The sequence below is a fragment of the Dendrobates tinctorius genome, unplaced genomic scaffold (assembly GCF_039654945.1).
Source record: "Dendrobates tinctorius isolate UK_male_01 unplaced genomic scaffold, ASM3965494v1 ptg000159l, whole genome shotgun sequence".
Lineage (NCBI taxonomy): Eukaryota > Metazoa > Chordata > Amphibia > Anura > Dendrobatidae > Dendrobates > Dendrobates tinctorius.
Genome location: NW_027361826.1, coordinates 17,751,562 through 17,769,063, shown reverse-complemented (window position 1 = coordinate 17,769,063; position 17,502 = coordinate 17,751,562). Strand labels below are relative to the sequence as shown.

At 44.0% G+C, this 17,502-nt stretch overlaps 1 long non-coding RNA gene across 1 annotated transcript; it reads left to right on the top strand.

Annotated features, from left to right (window-relative positions):
* Positions 1 to 888: 888 nt before the first annotated feature.
* Positions 889 to 17,123, top strand: LOC141052249 (uncharacterized). The gene is made up of 3 exons (XR_012220768.1): positions 889 to 988; positions 1,124 to 1,756; positions 16,847 to 17,123. It is a non-coding gene; the product is annotated as an uncharacterized lncRNA (long non-coding RNA).
* The last annotated feature ends 379 nt before the right edge of the window (positions 17,124 to 17,502 follow it).

The following is a 17,502-nucleotide window of genomic DNA, read 5'->3' as shown; positions in this document are numbered from 1 at the left end:
ATCATGAAGGTGAAAACAGGCTTGGGGGTAAAGGGATTAAAGTTATCACATTGAAAGTTCACTACTGGTCTTCACATATGAATAGAAAGAGCCTTGTTGGTTCCTCCAAGCTCCTTCAACGCCCAGATATGATCTCAGCCTCAGCATCTCTGTAGTTACAACCCTAATCCTGATAAACTAGATCTTCTTCAAGTATTTAGATGAATTAGTGTTACCCCACAGGGCGTGAAGATGTATAGTGGACTCACTAGACCACTGGTGGTGCAGTGGTAGCTGTATACCCGATACACAAGAGACAGGAGAATAAGCTTCAAAAAACCAAGGATGTTTATTAAAGGAAGCAAACAAACAGAAAAGGTGCCAGAGGGAAGAACCCTCTGGACCACAACACAGAACCACGTAGTGGAGAACTGGGCAAGGTGTACCCCTATACAGGGACTCCCCCGTCGCAACACCAGGTGACCTTAATGCCGCCATACCCAGACCAGAAAGATGACCCGTACAGACCGTATAGAGGGGGTGGCGAGAATCCCAGAAGCTCTGTATAATCTCAGAAAGGCTGATCTAGCCGGCAGTGATATCTGGATGGTCCCGAGAAAAGAGCCTTGGTCAGCCTGGGGTAGAAACCGGAGAGTCCAGAAGGATCTAGGACAGGGAACTGCCAGCAGAGGATTCTGAGGAGACAGAGTAATTAGTAAAAACACAACACTAGTCTTAGCATGCAGAGCTCAGGAGACGGTGGCCAGAATGGGAAACTACAATCCCACAGAATAAACACATTGTTCAGGCACCTTCCTCTAGGGGAGGATGCTTTATATGCACAGAACATCACAGCACAGGCAGCCCTAATAGAAAACAGGTGCCCTGCTGTTCTAAGTATGTGCAGGAAGCGGGGCGCGTCTCCTAAGAGCATAACCAGGAGACCTGCCAAGAGGATGCAGGTTCTTAGCAGAGAAAGGGGCCGCTGATCGTCTGGTGCCATGGACGGGTGAGTAGCACCAGTGGAGTTGTGAGATAGGCGCCGGTCTCCCTGTGCAGCGGAAACCGGGCCTGCGGCTGAGGGCATGACAAGTAGCATCAAATGTGAGAAATTATGTTTATACTTATTTCTTTTTTTGTTTAGATCTCAAAGAATCAAGATGCCAATCAGCTATTGTAAAAGGCAAAAAAGACACTGAAGATACAATACTTCAACCAGTGCCATCTTCTATACTCAAGTCTTTCCCAAAACAAATGCATGGAAACACAGCTGTGGATAGTACCAAAAGCATGAAAGACACCAAGGAAACCAAACCCAGCAAAAGCTGTCAAGCAAAAAAGGTCACTTGGGCTGATGAGCTGAAGAAAATAGATTACCCAGTCTCCAGTCAGCCAATTCCATCTGATTTCACAGTTCCACATGTAAAAAGTCCCATTACATTGCCAAAACATCATACAATCCCTTGGATAAATGCTTCACCAGCACCTACGGCTTCGCTGTCAACACCAGCAAATGCTGCCTTGTGTCCTTGGGGAGATGAAACCAAAAATCTTCCAGTAACAGTAAGAGATTCTGTGCCAGAGCCACAAGGATCTATAGGCTTTGAATTTAATGTCCCAATGCCTAACAAGCCAATGAGAAACAATCCAACTAGTGCAAGTCCAAAGCTGTCACATATAGCTTCTAATGAACTTAACCAACCCACAATGCCCTCTGGTCCTTTGTCAACTGCACCACACCGACCACATTACAGAGCAAACCCCTTCTTAAGTTCAGGTGAGTTCATGTATATTATTTGAAATATTTTTGTGGAATGGAACTGTTGACTACATTTGTTTTTGTAGAGACCTTGTCCCCAATTCATCAAGACCGGCGATGTTCTCACTGGTCTTGATGAGGGGGCATGATAGAGTCAGATACTCCTGATTCATTAGGAGGTGCACACATATTCATGAATCTGGATAGTCTCCAGCGCCACGCCAAAAATCTTACTCCAGTCAGGAACTGGAGTGAGATTTCTGGCATTAGGAAAGCCACAGCTTGTCATGAATTTGACAAGTGGTGGCGTCATGTCCCCGCTGTGCCAAAGTCCCATTTTGGTGGAGCCTGGAATAACTGGGGTGAGAACACCAAAAGTTGCAAATTTTTAGCGCCACTCTGAGTTACTATAAAGTTTTGTAACTTTTTAAAGAAATTTATGCAAGAATTCTATGTTTTCTACAAATGTAAACCAATATTGTACATATATAAATGATTGAAAATGCGCTAAAAAAATCACATGAGCTACAGTTGATGCAGTAGCTACACTATTTGCATAGTGCAACTATGAGCCATGTGCCAAGTCAATTAACTGGTGCCTATAGAAATTACCCATGTTGTACCATGCCACTGCTGCAGTGTAATCTTTGCTAGATCTTTATACTGCAGCATTAACCCTAAAAAACAAAAATATGTGTTTGCATTACGGTCCTATGTGTAGTAATCTTCAAGGTATGATGTAATCAGAAAATGAGCTATTGTTTAAATCAGTTTTTTGTGTTAAAAATGTTTTTTTAATTTTTGTCAATATTTTTTTTTTTCTTAGCACAATAGCTGCGCCCTAAGGCTACTTTCACACATCAGTTTTTTGCCGTCAGGCAGGATCCGGCTATTTTTAGAAAAAACGGATCCGGCATAAATTTTGGAGAACTGTAGAAACGGATCCGTTTTTTTGCTGGATCTGTCTAGCAGGTTATATCTGTTTCCTGGGGGCTGGCCAATTGGATCTGAGCATGCGCAGACATAAAAAAACGGATCCGGTGGCTGGATCAGTCTTTTTCTGGATCCGGCGCATTCCGGCGCCCATAGACTTTCATTGTAGCAAAAAGCTGGAAGCGCCGGATCCGGCGCTTCCGGCTTTTTCGCCGGAGACAAAAAACGTTACAGTAGCTGTTTTTTCCAGACGCCGGAATGAGACAAGTAGCCGGATCCGGCAAAAAACGGATGAAACGCAATGCCATCCGGCGCGATCCGGCGCTAATGCAAGTCAAAGGGGAAAAACTGGATCCGGCATTGCATTTTGCCAGATCCAGTTTTACAAAAAAAAGCCGGATCGCGCCTGACGGCAAAAAACTGATGTGTGAAAGAGGCCTAAGCCCTTTGTGTTTTTTTTTTTCATAGATCATAAGTAAAAGGATTGGGAAGTGTTTGACACTCAACAAGCACTGAAAGGGAATCTGTCACCAGGTTTTTGCTACCCCATAGGATAGTAGCTTAATGTAGTGGTAGAAAACTAGATTCCAGTGATGTATCACTTTCTGGGCTGCTTGCTGCAGTTTTGATCAAATCATTGTTTTATCTGCTGCGGATCTACCAGTTCTCCGGATGCGGAGCTCTGTATAACCCCACCCACACCACTGATTGGCAGATTTCTGTGTACACTTTGCATAGGCAGACAGCAGCCAATCATTGACAAAGTGTACAATTGGTGTAGAAAGTTTGAACTTGATGGACGTAGATCATTTCTTCAATCTATGCAACAGGGTAACTGGTGGGGGCATGGTAATACAGAGCTCATGCATATTGAGGACTACCTGGCAGCAGGATTGCGAGTCCTCTAGTGATAATCTCCTGCTGATAACTTTTTTATCAAATTTACAGCAAGCAGCCCAGTAAGTGACACCTCACTGGAATCAGGGCCTCAGTCCCTACCTCATGCTGCTTTCAGATTAGGTGGTAAAAACCTGGTGACAGATTCCCTTTAAGACTCATTTTCATGTGAATTAGCAATTTTTCAGTCATGGAGCAATAGATAAGTACATGTGAGGATCACATTGTCTTTCAGTGAGCAACATGACCATATAAACAATTTGGCATGGGTGTTTTTTTTTTGACAGATTACCTTCAAAATGAATCTGTCAGTAGGTTTTGCTATGTAATCTGAGGGCAACGTAAGGTAGGGTGTTATGAATGGGTCACCGAGGAGGACAATAAATGGCCAAGTCCCAGAAAACCAGAGAGGTTGGTAACTATACAGATTGCAGATCCCTGATCCTATCCACACAATTAGCAGTAGCAGTGGAGTGTTCCTACGATGACCTAGACACCTCGTCACCGCCGGAGGACTACATAAGCCTAAAGCAAGAAAAGGGGAAAACTAACTGCCCCAGAGCAGACCCCAAAGGAATAGATAGCCCCCACACATGTATTGATGGTGAAACAAGATGAAAACACAAACACAGGCAGGAAAATAGGCTGAGCAAACGATGGGGCCAAACTAACTATAAAGGATAGGAAAGGAAAGACACTGTCTGCAATCTGCCAAAAACCCTACAAAAATAATGTCCAACATGTCTGGTAACAAAATTAACGCTGAAGTCACTAGACTTCTCCCACTATATCAGCACTCTGAAATATTCTGAGACAGAGCAAAAAAGAGGCCAATCTAATAAAGGACTACAAAGCAAATTGGCAAAAACAGATAAATAAGAGTGGAAATTCAGCACAGCCCCCGCTGGGGCTGGCTGAACACACAAAAAACTGAATAGACCAACAAAATCAAGTGTGAACATTAGCAAAAACACTTAGCTTTGAGAAGGCTGGAACAGAGCTGAAAACAAAGACCTGAGCAGCCTGAAGCAATCACCAGCACTGACTTAGGGCGTCGGCTGTCTTAAATCCAGTCTAAGATTCCTGAGGTCCAATCGTCATCCTCATTATCAGGTGGTATTAAATCAGCCTCACTACCTCCTGTTACCACCAGAGGGAGTCTGGGAGGAGAACTCACTACTGGTGGACCAGAGAATGAACTCACAACAGTAGGGGCTGAGACACAGATTTCAGGTTGTGTCACTTATTAGGCTGAGTGATGCTGTTTCCATTCAATTATTGTTTTATCAAGAGTAGGCTATCACTGCCTGGACTACAGCTCCCAAGAGCTATAGTCCAACTAGTCCAACCACACCCTCTCATCTGATAAGCAGCTTATTGTCAATATACAATGTACATAGAAAGCTGTAGTGTGGGCATGGTTAGCTTTCTGAGCTCTGCTACATGCTACCTCTAAAAACTCAGATTGTATCACAACTGCTGCATCCAGTAAACTATGTGATACATCGTTGGAATCAGGGTCTCTTTCTCGACATTATGCTGCTCTCAGAGGAGGTAGCAAAAACCTCATGACAGACTCATTTTAAGGGGTTGATGTGAAATAAATGTATAAAAAAATACTATACAGCTGTGTTCCTAAACAATACTAGCCTGAGCCTAAGGTGACCCGTATATTTTATGGAATGAGTAGTGATTTGTGTCAAGCATGAGACAATATAAGGCCTCTTTCACACATCAGGTTTTCGGCGTCAGGCGCGATCCGGCGCTTTTGACTAAAAACGGATCCGGCGAAATGCAATGCCGGATCCGGTTTCCCCCCCATTGACTTGCATTAGAGCCGGATCGAGCCGGATGGCCATGCGTTTCATCCGATTTTCGCCGGATCCGGCAATGTGACGCGATCCGGCGTCTGGAAAAAACAGCTACTGTAACGTTTTTTGTCTCCGGCGAAAAAGCCGGACACGCCGGATCCGGCGTGTCCGGCTTTTTCATACAATGAAAGCCTATGAGCGCCGCAATGCGCTGGATCCGGCGATAGCCGGATCCGGCGGCCGGATCCGGTTTCTTTGGTCTGAGCATGCTCAGTAGCTCTGCCCACAGGACATATATAAAAGCAAGACAATGGGACCCTCAGCCACACCCAACATGCCACCCAAGCCAAGAACCAGGAGCAGGAGAAGGTAGCAGACATCTGCAGCAGCAGCACCATCAGCACCACCCCAAATGGAGCAGCATGCTGAACAACGGGAGGGGAGTCCAGCAGCAGATGAGAGACGGTAATTATCAAATCCCCCATTCCTCCAAACTAGGGCTATGGAATATCAAGATATTCATTGGCCCTTTGTTTCTCTTTATTCAACAGCCACCCAATAGATGCAGCAGCAGCAGCAGCAATGGCAGCAGCAGAAACACCACCCACAGCCATGGAGTCTGGCCATGAGGAAGACAGCACATCTTCTGGGAGCCCTCCCTCGCATCGTCAGCGTTTGACGGTAAGTTTTTATTTCCAAAATCCATCATCTCTGTAATATATGTGTATTCATTGCCTTTTATTTCAAAACAGGAATCACAAGATGAAGAGGAGCTCCCAGAAGAAGAAGGAAGGGGTGGACAGACACTTGGAGTGGGCTCACAATTGGTAAGTTTTTTGCATCAAACGCAGAAACACAACATCACACTACACACAACACATAGAAAACAATGTTCTGCAGACCACACACAGCAAACAAATGCCTACATCCAAAGACATAACATTTTTTGTTTTCTTCTCTAGTCTTCCCAATCTGGTGCTCGGCCAAGTGGTCCTCGCAGTGCCTCCCAGGGTCGTCGGCGACAGCAACGCGGCGGTCACCAGCGTGTAAGTATAAATATTTTTGCTTTGTTTTTTTTGCACTTTTTATTTCATTTCTTTTGTGGAGGCTAATTATGTTATTTTTGTCTTTTTCTTTAACAGCCTTCACAGCGTGCTCCCGACTCTGACGGTGAGGATGGAGGGATTGATGTGGACCGCCTCATCGATCTCGTCAGAGAAAGGGAGCCGCTCTGGAATATGGCTGACCGCCGCCACGCTGACCTGATCGTTACCCGACGACTCTGGGAGGAAATCTGTTCGCTCCTTGTGGACCGCTGGGAGGACCTCGAAGCTCGGGCCCAGATTAAAGAGCGTAAGTATATACAGTACCGGTTGCTTGATTTAAACCAGTGTTTCCCGAACTCCAGTCCTCGTGGTCCCCACGGATCATGTGTTCAGGATTTCTATTTACTTTGGAAATCCTGAAAACATGACCCCTGGGGACCATGAGGACTGGAGTTTGGGAAACACTGATGTTGTATACTAACCACTTTGTCCTTTCTCGTTTCAGGGGAGAGAATTGTGAAGTGGTGGCGGTCTGTGAGGGATCGTTTCAAGAAGGAGTTCAATAAAGAGATGCGGGCCCAGAGTGGATCTGGAGGACGCAGGAGCAAGTACAAGTACGCACGAGCCCTGTCGTTCCTCCGGGAGACAATGCTCACCAGAAGGTAAATATTACACACCACATGTGACAAAAAAATGTTTAGATGTAACTTTTTTTTTTCAGCCAGGGCCATACCATGTCACTATTTTAATTGTTTTTTTTTCTCTTTATTCCACAGCACGGTGAGCAGCACTCGGGAGCCTGCACGATTGGACCCTTCTGAGGCGATCCCTGAGGAGACCGGCACCGAGGGACACTTCGACCGCCCCGGTACATCTGCACCTTCCCAGCCTTCCCACACATTCGACCCATCTGTCCCATCCACCAGCACAGGAGCATCGTGGCCGCCTACATTACATGAAGCTGCTGGTGAGGAGATCGCTTTCCCTTTACCCCACCCTTCTGCCCCTGCCACCTCTAGTACACCTGCGGGTACTGGGCGGCAGCGGCAGAGGGGTCAGGAAAAGACTTATGCGCCAGAGTTCTTGCATCTGAATGCATCTTTCCAGAACTGTCTAAAAGTCTTGTCAGAGCAAATCTCCGCAGGCTATCAGCAGATCAACTCCAGCATTCTGGAGGTGAAGACACTTCTGCAAACCATGCATTCAGAAGCAAGATCTTCGCCAAACCACACCTTTTTCAGGTCTGTTGTGGAGCGCATGGAAACGCTCTCTCCTGCCCAGCAGATGCATGTAATGCATTCATGCCACGCTGCTCTCCAGCAAGTTACCTCCCAACCTCCTCCTCCCACCACAGTAGTTCCTCCACCTGCACCCCCTCCAGCCACTTTCCATCCTCCCCCTCCTATTACATCTACACCCCCTCCAGCCACTTTCCATCCTCCCCCTCCTATTACATCTACACCCCCTCCAGCCACTTTCCATCCTCCCCCTCCTATTACATACCATCCACCTCCCCAGCACCAGCAACCTCCCCAGCACCATCCACCTCCCCAGCACCAGCAACCTCCCCAGCACCATCCACCTCCCCAGCACCAGCAACCTCCCCAGCACCAGCAACCTCCCCAGCACCAGCAACCTCCCCAGCACCAGCAACCTCCCCAGTACCAGCAACCTCCCCAGTACCAGCAACCTCCCCAGTACCTGCAAACTCCCCAGTACCAGCAACCTCCCCAGTACCAGATATCTCCCCACTTCCAGCAACCTGCCCCGTACCAGACATCTCCCCACTTCCAGCAACCTGCCCCGTACCAGACATCTCCCCACTTCCAGCAACCTGCCCCGTACCAGACATCTCCCCACTTCCAGCAACCTGCCCCGTACCAGACATCTCCCCACTTCCAGCAACCTGCCCCGTACCAAACTCCTTCCCCATACAACTTGCCATCAACATCATCTGCTCCTACAGTCCCTGCCCAACCCTCCACTCCACAACCCACCACCTCTTCTGCTTCCCACATGTCCACCCATTCTGTATTTTTTTCCACACCTTCACCTCTAACTGTTCCTTCCCCACCACGATCCCATTCCTCTCTCCACACTCCCAGTGTCGAAGTGTTCCGCAGCCCCTCCAGCAGTATTTCCACCACACACTACACAGATTTATAATGTGTGTATTTAAATAAAAATGACCAGTTTTATGGTTTCAAAGCTTTATTAAACAAGTTTATTAAAATTTTAAAAAAGTTTACTAAAAAAAACATTTTTCAATAAAAGTTAAATTATTTTACACTGGTTGTCTGTCATTTCTTTCTGCGGCGAAAAAGGTTAAATACAGGGTATTTAAAAGGTGAAATGGTATTCAAAACTAGGTATATAACTGTGGGTAAATTTTAGCTTTTTGCCACAGTTGTGTTCCTGGTTGTGTTTGAAGCAAAGTATTTCACCTAAAAAGTTGTGTTTATTGTTGGTGATTTCCTAACAATGTACACAACTTTTGTTAAAAGGTGAAATACTTTGCATAAAACACAACCAGGTACACACCTGTGGCCTAAAGCTAAAAATAGAGACCATGACAAGATAGCCAACTTTGGTTGGCAAAGGTATATACTGTTGGTACAGAAGGTACACAAGTTTGGTTAGGGCACAAATCTTTCACACTCTGTCATCCTGCCAGTGTACTCTGCCTTGAGGTGACATAAAGTATAGTGCAAAATTGTCCCTCATTACTGAAACCGTCACAGAACTTCTAGTGGTAATGTCCTGGTAATCTTGCAAGGTGGTTTCTTCAGAGGTGTCCTCAATGGAAATGGGTTCCTTGCAGATAACAAAATTGTGGAGTACCACGCATGCTTTGATCACCTCGTCCACAGTTTCTGTCTTGAGGTTGATCGCAGTCAATAGGACCCGCCATTTGGCTGTCAGAATACCAAAGGTACATTCAACCATTCTTCTTGCTCTTGTGAGGCGGTAATTAAAAATGCGTTTTGGTCTTGTCAATCCTCTGCTAGAGTACGGTTTCAAAAGGTGTTCTGACAGCTGGAAGGCTTCATCCCCTACACAGACAAATGGCATAGGTGGACCAGATGTTTGCGGCAGCGGTCTAGGTGGTGGGAACTGGAAGGTGTTTCCATACAGTTTACGCCCCATGGCAGACAGTTTGAAAACTTGAGAGTCATTGGAGCGGCCATAGGCCCCAATATCAACCGTAATAAATTTGTATTCCGCGTCAGCGATGGCCATGAGGACAATTGAAAAATATTTCTTGTAATTGAAATATTCCGATCCCGATCCAGCTGGCTTTACAATGCGGATATGTTTCCCGTCCACAGCGCCCAAGCAGTTGGGAAACTGACATATCTGTTGAAACTTGTCAGCAATTTCAAGCCACCTCTCTGTTGTGGGCTCTGGTTTAAACTCTTCAGCTAAGGAGTCCCACAGTGCACGGCATGTGTACTTCACAATTCCAGATATGGTGGAAATCCCGAGTCTGTACTGGAAATGCAGTGACGAAAGGGATTCTCCAGTTGCAAGAAATCTGTGGGGAATTAAAAAACAATCAATTAGTTTTAAATCACAGCATTACATACCAAAACTGAGCTATAACACTTGGAGATACAAACTACCACCAACAAGATTGCAGTGAAAGTGTGCTCTGATGCGATCACATCCAATAAATGTGGCTTACCTTAAATTCACCATCAGACGCTCTGCGGGTGAAACAGAGAAGCGGCAATAGGTGTCCGCTTTTCTTATGAGGTGTGCAATGCGCTCCACCAAGTAATCAAAATTCTCCATTTTCATCCTAACATATCCAAAAAATTTATCCGGGTTTCGTCGAAGGTCCATGCAAAGTGTAGAATAGACCCCACGCGTCATTCTCTTGGCTGTGATGGGGTGGATCCACAAACGTCGTCTACGATGCCTGATGCGCTGCTGTCTCGCTCTCTCCTTCTCCAGAACAATCACCCTCAAACGATTCGCCTCCGCTATAAAATCCGCCAAATTCTTCAAAATATTTCCAATGACAACATCCATCTTCGCCAGTAACTTGCTCTTCTCTCCAACCTGCACTTTCTCCTCGACAACCTGTCAAAGAAGGGCTGTAGGAACACTCTATATATAGTTTTCCAGTAGCCAATCCCGTTCGGAAGGCCACAAGGGTCAATTTTAAAAACCGGATCCGGCGTAATCCGTCGAAAAACGGATAGAAAAACGGATGAACCGGATGAGACGGATCCGGTTTTGTCTGTCAAGAAAAAGACGGATCCGGCAGAAAACCGGATCCGTCACATCCGGTTTTACTAAACATTTGCCGGATCCGGCGTTCCGGCACGACGCCGGATCGCGCCTGACGCCGAAAACCTGATGTGTGAAAGTAGCATTACATCTTTACCGCAACCATCACTTTGGCAGTAAGCGCTTATGTTTTCTATTCATCATGTGAATGGCTGCGGGTCTTTTACGAAGTATCCACATTGAATAACATATTGTGTTGCAGAGAAGAAACCTCACCACAAATTCATTGTGGCATTGGTACAAGGATGGTATACTTGGCATAAGAAATTAATATTGACATCAGATCCTAGAATATTCCTGTTCTTTGCCATCACAGACATTTCCTGGAGTCTCAGAAGTTTGAGTTATCAGCTCTTTGGGGGATTTCGTCTGTACGTTCGTCTTGCCTTTATTTTTCAAGTTTCCATCAAATGATAAAATTTGACTTCAACATTGCCAGCTCGGGCGAAATATTTGTAATATTTTTGTCAACATGATCCTGGGATTTCTGTACTACAGAAGTCATCCTAGAAAATCAAAGGCATAGTGTAATGTTATCTTCCTCCCAAAATGATCCGGCAAGGAAGGCTTGCTTTGTTCATAATGATTTAATAGAGATTCTCAGTCTCTCTAGAGTAAAAGTAGCTTAAGTGGAGACATTATAAATATTTAGCATGCGGAAAGGCCTGCCAGAGTTTTAGGACAGACTTTATAGTCGATTTAGATTGTTGCTCCATGGGGCACTGCAGAAATTAATTAAGGACACATTTTCACATGAATCAAGAGAATCGACTTGAATTATTAGATTATGAAATAGTTGCCCGAGGACGGTATCAACAGTTCACAGTTTAGTTATGAGAACAGACGGGAAATTCTAATGATTGTTTGTTTTTCTTGTACGGACGGATTTTTTTTTATTTTTAATATATCTAAAAAGCCTTTAAGGGACTTTCTGCAATTTATTATGCAGTTTGGTGTCATTTACAGAGCAAAGATTTTATTAAACTGCTTAAACTTTGAGCAAGTAAAAAATGTAATTGATACTTATGGACAGAATCTACACACACGCTCAGGTGAATGCCCAACTAACTTTGAATATACTGCCATACAGTGAACGGTCAATTACTTTCATACTATACTTGAAAAAAGGATCGCTCTAAAAAAACATCAAAGTTTATTTCACATGGTTAAAATCCAGCAGTACAGAATATCCTCTGATTTTTTTTTTCTACGCTTTTCGAACTCTACTCCTGGGTTCTTATTGAGAGGACTTTTTTTTGTATCTGAAACCTCTATTTTAGAAACACTAACATGTAGGTTGTGACAGGTGCTGCTAACAATGTTTAATGGAGTGGTCCAAAACTAACATTTATTTTAATCATAAATGTCTGTCTATTTAATGTAATAATCTGATCTATTTTGGAATATACTTTAATTAAAAATTCCATATTGTTCTCTCACTGCGCTAACTGCTTTATTTCTTTTTACTTCCTTACAATGTACACTGACAGTGCGCTCACTTGCCGCCTCATCATTTCTCATTAGAGGGTGCGCATTGTCGCTGTGCATTGAAAAAAATATTGTGACATATGCTTACAATATTTAGTAGAATTTTATCAATGTGCAATATTCTTTTTAAAGCTCACTGACAGTGTGCTCACTTGTCGGCTCAACACTTCTCATCAGAGGGAGCGCACTGTCACTATGAATTAAAAAGAACATTGGCAAGATTCTACTGAGCATACATCGGAATTGACAACTGATACATGCTCAGTAGAGCAGGGACTAACCCAGCCCATGAAATGGATACCACTGATGATGCTTCATTTCAGGATCGAGGCAGACACTACAGCCTTTGCCCCCTGATTGCCATCTCGTTTGAGTTTTTCAGCATGTACTTTGGGTTCTCAAACAAAACATTATCAGACAGGAAATAAGTAAAAAAAATAAAGTTGTTATAGAGAGTAGAGAGGGAATAATAGCACTAGCACTACCTACTCAGTAATATATAGATGGATATTAGTTAGCCATCATGAGTTTGTGCTATTGATTTTCACTACTAATGTCATAATATCGTATTTCATTAATTTACTTAGTTTATGTACACATCTAAGATCATGATGATAAATTGTAAAAAGATATACAAGAAAATATATCTCCAGAAATGCCTAAAGCGCACCGCATGTTCGGTAAAGACAAGCACTCTGCTTGGCACAGGCATGGATTGCACCTGTGACACTAGATACTGCACATTGAGAAGAAGGAAGGGCAGAAAAAGCAGTGGGTCTGCACCTGGAGTGGATGTTATGGGATTGCCATTCTGTTTGAGACTTTCCTATGCTTTCTGGGAGTTTCAAACAGATTATCATCACATCCTATAAACAATAGTTACAACCAGAAGTGGGGATGCCTGGGGAATTTTAAATTGCAAAGAGTTATAAAAATGTTTTATAAATGGAAACTTTGATATATATACAGTCATGGCCAAAAGTTTAGAGAATGACACAAATATTAATTTTTACAAAGTCTACTGCTTCATTTTTTCTAATGGCAATTTGCATATACTCCAGAATGTTATAAAGAGTGATCAGCTTAACAGCAATTACTTGCAAAGTCAATATTTGCCTAGAAAATTAACTTTATCCCCCAAAGCACATTTCAACATCATTGCAGCCCTGCCTTAAAAGGACCAGCTAACATCGTTTCAGTGATTGCTCCATTAACACAGGTGTGGGTGTTGATGAGGACAGGGCTGGAGATCAATCTGTCATGATTAAGTAAGAATGACACCACTGGACACTTTAAAAGGAGGCTGGTGCTTGGCATCATTGTTTCTCTTCTGTTAACCATGGTTATCTCTAAAGAAACACGTGCAGTCATCATTGCCCTGCACAAAAATGGCCTAACAGGGAAGAGTATTGCAGCTAGAAAGATTGCACCTCAGTCAACAATCTATCGCATCATCAAGAACTTCAAGGAGAGAGGTTCCCTTGTTGCCAAAAAGGCTCCAGGGCGCCCAAGAAAGACCAGCAAGCACCAGGACCCTCTCTTAAAAGTGTTTCAGCTGCGGGATCGGGCTACCAGCAGTGCAGAGCTTGCTCAGGAATGGCAGCAGGCAGGTGTGAGTGCATCTGCACGCACTGTGAGGCAGAGACTTTTGGAGCAAGGCCTGGTCTCAAGGAGGGCAGCAAAGAAGCCACTTCTCTCCAGAAAAAACATCATGGACAGACTGATATTCTGCAAGAGGTACAGGGAGTGGACTGCTGAGGACTGGGGTAAAGTCATTTTCTCTGATGAGACCCCTTTTCGATTGTTTGGGACATCTGGAAAACGGCTTATTCGGAGAAGACCAGGTGAGCGCTACCACCAGTCTTGTCTCATGCCAACTGTCAAGCATCCTGAAACCATTCATGTGTGGGGTGGCTTCTCAGCCAAGTGAATGGGCTCTCTCTCAATCTTGCCTAAAAACACAGCCATGAATAAAGAATGGTACCAGAATGTCCTCCAAGAGCAACTTCTCCCAACCGTCCAAGAGCAGTTTGGCGATCAACAATGCCTTTTTCAACATGATGGAGCACCTTGCCATAAAGCAAAGGTGATAACTAAATGGCTCAGGGAACAAAACATAGAGATTTTGGGACCATGGCCTGGAAACTCCCCAGATGTTAATCCCATTGAGAACTTGTGGTCAATCATCAAGAGACGGGTGGACAAGCAAAAACCTTCAAATTCAGACAAAATAAAAGCATTGATTTTGCAAGAATGGACTGCTATCAGTCAGGATTTGATCCAGAAGTTGATTGAGAGCATGCCAGAGAGAATTGCTGAGGTCCTGAAGAAGAAGGGTCAACACTGCAAATATTGACTTGCTGCATTAACTCATTCTAAATGTCAATATAACCTTTTGTTACTCATAATATGATTGCAATTATATTTCTGTATGTGATAAAAACATCTGACAAACACACAGAAAAAACAGAGGGCAGCAGATCATGTGAAAATATAATATTTGTGTCATTCTCTAAACTTTTGGCCATGACTGTATATATTTTTTTGCATCGGACAACCATTTAGTTTAGCAATTCTTAAATACTAGATGGAGGCCCAATGCTTTCTCATCGGGAGGGCGGAAATATCACAATGGGGGTAGGCTTTGCAGCATTGAGAATCTCTCCCCCTCATGTGCTCACCCACCTATCCACTCTCTCTTTCCCCATGTGCTGACTTCTCCCATCTGTGCTCTCTTCTTTGACCTGTCTACCCCATGTGCTATCCCCCTTGTCTGCTGTCTCACTCCTTCCTGTTCTGTGTTCTCCCCTCATGTGCTGTCCCGTTTGAGTTGTCTCCTCCCTGTGCTTTGTCTCTCTCACCCCTGTGTCTGACCGTGTACAGAACATACCACAGCTCCTGGGCAGGGGAGGAAGCAAAAGACAATATTGACATTACAGCAGGAGATCGCAGAGGATACATTTTGTGAGATAAAATATTATTTAAAACCAGTCAATGAAATATTTTACCTCACAAAATGTATCCTCTGCGATCTCCTGCTGTAACGTCAGTATTGTCTTTTGCTTCCTCCCATGCACAGGAGATGTCGTATGCTCCGTACACGGTCAGACACAGACAATTTTTAAAATGATCTTTTTTGGATAGTGGGAAAACCCCTTTAATGTGACCGGCTTCCTCTGCCTGTAGACATGTCGCGCATCTGCCTCCGGGATCAGCCAAACGATTCACTGTGCCTGCGCGGAATTCACGCAGGCACAGTGCGACGGTGTTCCACTGGTGGTACCGCGCAAGAGGCTATGTGAGTGTGTGTGTGTGTGAGTGAGTGTATGAGTGAGTGTGTGTGTGTGAGTGTATGTGTGTGAGTGTGAGTGAGAGTCTGTGTGTGTGTGAATGTGAGTATGAGTGTGAGTGTGTGGTGCGCACGGCATATAGAGTGTGTGTGGTGCGACGGTGTTCCGCTGGTGGTATCGCGCAATAGGTTGGTACCAGCAGCAGTTTCCATATTGAGACACCCATCACTTGAGTGTCTCAATATGGCGGTCAGTGAACTGCCTGCGCTTGGAATTCTGGGATATGGTGACATCTGGACAGAACAGGAAATGAAAACATTACAAAGCAATTATATAAATAGATTATATTGGTCCTAAACCAGAATTTTTTACATGTTACATAAATTATTTTATCAGTTACATAAGTAGATGACTCAGTTCTAACACACACATTAGCCAGGAATAGCAATGTAGCTATCTTGTGATCTCAACAGCACAGTGGCTCAGTGGTTAGTGCTGCAGCCTTGCAGTGCTGGAAGTCTTGGGTTCAAATCCCACCACGGACAACATCTGTACGGAGTTTGTATGTTATCACTGTGTTTGCATGGGTTTCCTCCCACACTCCAAAGACATAGTGATCTGGGACAGCGATGATGATGTTTGTAAAGCGCTGTGGAATATGTTGGCGCAATATAAATAAAAAAATTATTATTATTATTTTTTATGCAGCTTGCCGAGTGCCGTAATTACTTCTCTCATATTATTCTAGTTGTCCTCTACTCTCCAGCAATAATCCAATATCTCATACACACAACTTTGCACAGTATCCATATCATACAGATCCAGAATATGGCAGTACTGCATTTCAGTGAAGCCATGTGTGCATGCAAGTGACTAATGTTGTGTATCAGCATTTGGTCCAGGATACGGAACCCTGCACAGAACTGTGCAATCAGAAATATGGTATGATAGGAAGAAACTCACACCGCTAAGGGGATGAGGCCTTGGTCACAGTTGTCTGCCATGAGCATTTTTATAATCGTGATGGTATTCATACTGATGTCTGTTCTCTAGGATAAGAACGTATAGGAAAGGCATTGCCCAGTGAGGTGAAAATAAATATGTGCTAGTTACATGGCCAGAGAGGAGAATATTTTCAAGCTAGCAGAAATGGCTACGTAGGAAAAGTATTAGTAAAGGCATTTTGTATTTTATGTTTTTTTGCTATGCGTGTCTGCGTTTATCATAACCATTATATTTTGTCCAACTGCAAAGGAAGCAGAAACTAAACTAAAACTTTATAAATGATGTGATGATATATCATAAGTCAGTGACAATACTAAGTGTTACATTATCTTTTTTGTCTAGTGATGCCGGAGGTGAGAGAACACTTTACTGAAGATGCGGCCGCACAGTCTATTGAGAAGCTTTCCAATACTCATGGCCCTGCAGGGCTTGATTTATACCCAAGAAGTTCATTCCAGTCTTCCAATCCAAGATATCCGAGCCTGGAAAGTGAAATGGCCTCCAGTATTCCTTCAAGCATGGGTATTCAGAGACCCCGACCCACATCTGTGTCCTCTGTAGCACCCAGTCATCCTACCAATCCTTTTCTCTAAGCAAGGCAAACGGCATTAAAATCAATAGCAACTAAATATAGTGTTTGTAAGTCTTTTTAATAAGTAATACTTGCTACACTTAGTAATCCTGACAATGGAGGAGGCACTGCACTTGTGTAGTACTCTGTCCCCTTCACGGTTTTCTCTCTGCGTAGGGATCTGCAGTCTTCCCCAGCTAAAAAAAAGGCTGACTGCCGTTCCCTGCATTGTTGGGTGGCAACACTGTGCAGAAAATTAAAAGGGAAAAACATTGACACACCACTGAAAATCCCACTTCATTCTCAGCGTAGGTGGGGATGTCAAAGGGTGGCGTAATGGCAAGTCAGAAAACGACCCATTGTTTACATTTGGTTTCTGTGTTAGATTCTTTTTTTTTGTTTTTTCAATTTGGCGATTTGTTTTTTT